Raw genomic sequence first — 6,831 nt, 5'->3', positions numbered from 1 at the left:
TTATGTTATGTTATGTTATTTTTCCCCGAGACGGAGTTTCACTCTTGTTGCCCAGGCTGGAGTGCAGTGGCGCGATCTCAGCTCCCTGCAACCTCCGCCTTCCCAGGTTCAGGTGATTATCCTGCCTCAGCTTCCCGAGTAGCTGGGATTACAGGTGACGTGCGCCACCACTCCTGGCTAATTTTGTATTTTTAGTAGAGATGGGGTTTCTCCAGGTTGGTCAGGGTGGTCTCGAACTCCTGACCTCAAGTGATCCACTCACCTCGGCCTCCCAAAATGCTGGGATTACAGGTGTGAGCCACCATGCCCGGGTCCCCCCTACTTTTTTTTTTTTTTTTTTGAGATGGAGTCTTACTCTGTGGCTCAGGCTGGAGTGCAGTGGTGCAACCTCGGCTCACTGCAAACTCCCATCTCCTGGGTTCAAGCAATTTTCTTGCCTAAGCCTCCTCAGTAGCTGGGATTACAGGCACGTGCTGCCACACCCGGCTCATTTTTGTATTTTTAGTTGAGACAGGGTTTTACCATATTAGTCAGGCTGGTCTCGAACTCCTGACCTCAGGTGATGTGCCCACCTTGGCCTCCCAAAGTGCTGGGATTACAGGCGTGAGCCACCACACCCGGCCTAATTTTATTATAATTATAATTATAATCATAATCATAATAATAATTATTATTATTATAGGGGTCTTCCTATCTTGCCCAGGCTGCTGTCAAACTTCCAGGCTCAAGCAATCCTCCCACCTCGGCCTCTCAAAGTGCTGGGATTACAGGTGTGAGCCACCGCACCCGGCCTATAATATTATTTTTATCACCACGATAAATAAGATCTAATAATCACAGTGATTTTGCAGTGGTGACAAGTGTCAGTTGTGTTTCTGGTTGCAATGCAGTCTGAAAGTATCTGTGGCTTTTACTAGGGTCAAAGGGACAAAGTCCCAGGTCCTGCGCCTGTCTTCATTAATAATTGAGGAAATGGTAATGATCAGTTAGAGTCAGTGAAAATAAAGATGTGAATTTTTTTTTTCCCCATCAGAGTTCACAGACACCCTGAACACCCCCAAGAGATTCAGGGACCCCAGGCTGAAGTTCACCTAAAAGTTCTTGTGGGGAGATAGCAATGGAAGTTATGCTGATGTCAAATCTCCCACAGTTCCCCTTATTGAGTACCTCTCTCCAGTGAGGGAGAAATTTTATTGAGCACTAACTGTGTTCCAGGCATGTCTAAGCTCTGGGAATACAGTAGTGGGGAAGAGAGAAATGGTCTTACCCTTTAGGGTCTCCAGGGCTGGTAGGGGAGAGAATATTAAACACATCCTCCTGGCCTCTGTGTCTCCCATCCCAATATTACCAATTCAAGGAGTGTCTCATAGGTGCTTGTCCCCATGCAAAACTGCGCCCAGACTCTTTTTTTTATTTTTTATTTTTTTTGAGACAGAGTCTCGCTCAGTCACCAGGCTGGAGTGCAATGGCACGATCTTGGCTCACTGCCACCTCAGCCTCCTGAGTTCAAGTGATTCTCCTGCCTCAGCCTCCCGAGTAGCTGGGACTACAGGTGCACGCCCCCACACCTGGCTAATTTTTGTATTTTCAGTAGAGACAGGGTTTCACCATGTTGGCCAGGATGGTCTCAATCTCTTAACCTCGTGATCCGCCTGCCTCGGCCTCCCAAAGTGCCTGCCTCGGCCTCCCAAAGCGCTGGGATTACAGGCATGAGCCACCGCACCCAGTTTTTTTTTTTTTTTTTTAGACAGAGTCTCGCTCTGTCACCCAGGCTGGATTGCAGTGGTGTGATCTCTGCTCACTGCAAGCTCCGTCTCCTGGGTTCACGCCATTCTCCTGCCTCAGCCTCCCGAGTAGCTGGGACTACAGGCGCCCGTCAGCACACCTAGCTAATAATTTGTATTTTTAGTAGAGACAGGGTTTCACCATGTTAGCCAGGATGGTCTTGATCTCCTGACCTCATGATCTGCCCACCTTGGCCTCCCAAAGTGTTGGGATTACAGGCGTGAGCCACCGTGCCTGGCCTTTTTTTTTTTTTTTTTTTTTTTTTTAGAGCTTGGATTTCACTCTTTCACACAGGCTGGAGTGCAGTGGCGCCATCTTAGCTCAAAGCAGCCTCCTATTCTGGGCCTCAAGCAATCCTCCTGCCTCAGCCTCCCAAGTAGCTGGGACTACAGGCACACAACAATGCATTGAATTATTTTTTACATTTTTTTTTTAGAGACAGGGTCTCACTATGTTACCCAGACTGGTCCCTGACTCCGAGGTTTAAGAGATTGTCCCAATTTGGCCCCCCAAAGTGGTGGGATTACAGGCGTGAGTCACCGTGACTGGGCTTTGGTGATCATCTGATCAATGTCTTTTTTTTTTTTTTTTGAGACAGGGTCTCAGTCTGCCACCCAGGCTGGAGTGTAGCGGTGTGATCACTAATCACTGTAGCCTTGACCTCCTGGGCTCAAGCGATCCTCCCACCTCAGCCTCCCAAGTAGCTGGGACTGCAGGTGCATGCCACCATGCCTGGCTAATCTCATTTTTTTTTCTTTTGTAGAGATGATGTCTTGCTATGTTGACCAGGCTGGTTTCAAACTCCTGGCCTCAAGCAATCCTCCTGCCTTGGCTTCCCAAGGTGTTGGAATTATAGGCGTGAGCTACCATGCCTGGCTTGATCAATGTCTTAAAATAACCTTTCCTCCATCAAAATGGGTTTGATGGTTCCCATTTTACAGAAGAGAAAACTGAGGCTCAGAGAAGGTAATGGCTGAAGCATTCAGACATCCAGGGCTGCAGATGGGTGAATTTGACCACTTGCAGAGAGGTGCAGTTGCCCCCTCTCTTCTTCAGTGAAAGAAACAGGCCGGGTGCGGTGGCTCACGCCTATAATCCCAGCACTTTGGGAGGCTGAGGTGGGAGGATTGCTTGAGCCCAGGCGTTCAAGACCAGCCCTGGCAACATAGTGAGATCCCATCTCTACAAAAATTAAAAATAAAGAAAAAACGAGCCAGGCATGGCAGCATGTGCCTGTAGTCCCTGCTACTCGGGAGGCTGAGATGGGAGGATCATCGGAGACCAAGAGGTTGAGACTAGTGAGCTATGATCGCACCACTGCACTCCAGCCTGAGCGACAGGGTGAGACTCCGCCTCAAAAAATATATACATATGTATATTTTTTCATAATTATGGCCAGACATAGTCTCTGTCCCAACTTCTCAATGCTGCCATTACTGTCATAGGTGACATGTAAACAAATGAGTGGGGTTATGTTCCAATAAAACTTTATTTACAAAAACAGACAGTGGGCCAAACATGGCTCACAGACCATGGTGCGCTGACCCTTGACATAGATGGTGTCAATATTTAGCTGTATGCCATTGTCAACACATCTTTGACACTTTCCCAAGTCAACATATATATCCTGTATGATATTCCAAAACAGGCATTGCTACCTTAAAATTGCAATTTTATGCAGTGGCATTGCAGTGGTTATGAGCACCATGGAGAGAACTTGACTCTTTTGAGTCCAAATTCTTTTTTTTTTTTTTTGAGACAGAGTCTCGCTCTGTTGCCCAGGCTGGAGTGCAGTGGCCTGATCTTGGTTCACTGCAACCTCTGCATCCTGGGCTAAGTGATTCTTGTGCCTCAGACTCCCGAGTAACTGGGACTACAGACGTGTGCCACCACACCCAGCTATTTTTTGTATTTTTAATAGAGAGAGGGTTTTACCATGTTGGCCAGGCGGGTCTCGAACTCCTGACCTCAAGTGACCTGCCTGCCTTGGCCTCCCAAAGTGCTGAGATTATAGGCGTAAGGCACTGCACCTGGCCTGAGTTCAGATCACTACTTAGCTATTAGTAGCTGAGGTGGGGCTGAGGGTGAGCTCTCTGGGTTACACCTCAGTTTCCCTGGAGATAATAGCATCTATCTGATGGGACTGGGAAGAAGACTGGGAGAGAGCCAGGTGCAGTGGCTCTCACCTATAATCCCAGGGCTTTGGGAGGCTGAGTGGGAGGATCGCTTGAGCCCAGGAGTTTGAGACCAGCCTAGGCAACATAGCAAGACCCACATCTGTGTATATATATATGTATAAAAAACATTTAGCTTAGTGAGGTGGTGCACGCCTGTAGTTCCCAGATACTCAAGAGGATGAAGTGGGACCAGGTGTGGTGGCTCACACCTGTAACCTCAGCACTTTGGGAGGCTGAGGCGGGCGGATCACGAGGTCAGGAGATCAAGACCATCCTGGCTAACACGGTGAAACCCCGTCTCTACTAAAAAAGCAAAAAAATTAGCCGGGCGTGGTGGCGGGCGCCTGTAGTCCCAGCTACTCAGGAGGCTGAGGCAGGAGAATGGCGTGAACCCTGCAGGCGGAGCTTGCAGTGAGCCGAGATCACGCCACTGCACTCCAGCCTGGGCGACAGACAGAGACTCCGTCTCAAAAAAAAAAAAAAAAAAAAGATTCTTATACTTGGGTGCATACGAATTCAACTTCAATACGGATTAACAAAGAGAAAGTAACATGTGGTTGGTGACGGGGAGAATGAACCCTCTCATGTACTTAGGGTAGGACTGAAAAGACTGACAATGATTTGGCCTACATTCCAGCAGTATTTGGTAAGACTGAGAATGTATCTTCTCCATGTCCCTGGGAGAAGTCCCTGAAGTTCCCCTTCTCTGTAGCTACCGTAGAGAAACACTATAGATTGTCACTTGATTTTTTTCTGAGATAGTATCTTGCTCTGTTGCTCAGGCTGGAGTGTAGTAGTATAATCTTGGTTCACTACAGTCTCAAACTCCTGGGCTCAAGTGACCCTCCCACCTTACCACGCCTGGCTAACTTAAAAAAAATTTTTTTTCTGTAGAGATGGGGTCTTGCTATGTTGTCCAGGCCGGTCTCAAACTCCTGGCCTCAAGTGATCCTCCCACCTCGACCTCCCAAAGTGTTGGGATTACAGGCATGAGCCACTGTGCCAGGCCTGCCAGCATCTTGATCTTGGACTTCCCAGCCTCCAGAACTGTGAGAAATACATTTCTGTTGCTCATAAATTATCCAACCTGGCCAGGCACTTTGGGAGGATACGGCAGGAGGATCGCTTGAGCTCAGGAGTTCAAGATCAGCCTGGGCAACATAGCAAGACCCCATCTCTACAAAATAAATAAATGAATAAATAAATTACCCGGCCTAAGGTATTTCTGTTCTAGCAGCAGGGACAGATGAAGATACACACACATACACACACGGCCTGTATGCAGTTGTGGGTGAAGTTTATTAAGGCAATACTGAATGCCAGAGCATTTCAACAAGGCTTGCCAGACAGGCCCCAGCACCTTTCTACACTACATTGAGGCTTAGAAGCTCAGTGTTCCACCCCATCCCCAGGACGCCCACTTAGACCAGAAATCCAAGTCCATTAGCTACAGGCTGATATCCAGGGACATTGGTGTAAACAAAGAAGTGGGATATGAACTATATCCCTGATTTTTTTTTTTTCTTTCAGACTAAGTCTCGCTCTTGTCCCCCAGGCTGGAGTGCAATGGCGTGATCTTGGCTCACTGCAACCTCCGCCGCTTGGGTTCAAGTGATTCTCTTGCCTCAGCCTCCCGAGTAGCTGGGATTACAGGCACCCACCACCACGCCTGGCTCATTTTTATTGTTTTGTATTTTTAGTAGAGACAGGGTTTCACCATGTTGGCCTGGCTGGTCTTGAACTCCTGACCTCAGGTGATCCGCCCGCCTCGGCCTCCCAAAGTGCTGGGATTATAGGCGTGAGCCACCGCACCCGGCCTATATTCCTGACTTTTAACAAGGAAAAAAAAAAATTCTGTGGGGGAGAACTTTCCTGAAAAAATATTTTTCTGGACCTGTCTCTCTACTGACTGATAGGGTGAGGCTCAGAGCAGGCTTCTTCCAAGCTCAGAGAGACTGAGAGATTGGTCAGCTGGATGATGCCCCAGTTTTGAGAGCCTCAGCTTCCCAAGCAGACAGCACAGAAGAGCTGGTGGAGTGGCTAGAAAATCAGTTTGAAATGAGCCCTGGGTTGAGGACTCCGGAGCAGAGCTGCAGCATAGAGACGGGGCCCGCTAAGTTCTATCCTCTCCCCCTACTTCTCCTCTGGGGCTTTCTCAGTGATTCCGGGGGCAAAGGGTCCCACGAGCCACGTGACCGGTGTATTCTGGGCCACGTATTCGACCATGTGGTCCAGAGCCTCGCGGGCGCTGGTGACGCGCTCTCGGCTCTGAGCCAGGATGCTGCTGGACAGGTCCTGGAAGGAGTGGATGCTGGAAAAGGTAGCCTGGAGGTCCTCCACCTGGCGGCGGGCCTGCTGTACCTGGTCCTTCACATTGGTGGGGAGGCCCTGAATGCTGGACCCCAGGGAGGTACAGGTGGCCTGCAGTTGCTGGGCAATGTCCCGGAACATGGTGAGCGCCCGGGACTCGACCTGCTGAGAAGGGAGATGGGGACACCAATCAGGACCATTTGTTTCAGGAAAGGCAACTGGAGCTGAAGCCAGGGAAAGAGGGGTTCTACCACTAACCTTGGGGAAAACCCTTTCCATCGGCGAAACTTTTTTTTTTTTTTTTGAGACAGAGTCTTGCTCTGTCACCCAGGCTGGAGTGTAGTGGTGCGATCTCGGCTCACTGAAAGCTCCGCCTCCCGGGTTCACACCATTCTCCTGCCTCAGTCTCCCGAGTAGCTGGGACTACAGGTGCCCGCCACCACACCCAGCTAATTTTTTGTATTTTAGTAGAGATGGGGTTTCACTGTGTTAGCCAGGATGGTCTCCATCTCCTGACCTCATGATCCGCCTGCCTCGGCCTCCCAAAGTGCTGGGATTA

The 6,831-nt window shown here is 49.3% G+C and overlaps 1 pseudogene across 1 annotated transcript; it reads right to left on the bottom strand.

Annotated features, from left to right (window-relative positions):
- Positions 1 to 5,235: 5,235 nt before the first annotated feature.
- On the bottom strand, positions 5,236 to 6,551 carry LOC111532944 (annotated as a pseudogene). Its single transcript, XR_002728698.2, has one exon. The product of XR_002728698.2 is annotated as a perilipin-3 pseudogene (transcript).
- Between the last annotated feature and the right edge of the window lie 280 nt (positions 6,552 to 6,831).

This window comes from Piliocolobus tephrosceles, unplaced genomic scaffold (assembly GCF_002776525.5).
Source record: "Piliocolobus tephrosceles isolate RC106 unplaced genomic scaffold, ASM277652v3 unscaffolded_29457, whole genome shotgun sequence".
Lineage (NCBI taxonomy): Eukaryota > Metazoa > Chordata > Mammalia > Primates > Cercopithecidae > Piliocolobus > Piliocolobus tephrosceles.
Note: the sequence above shows the minus strand (reverse complement) of the source record. Positions and strands in the feature narration are given on the sequence as shown.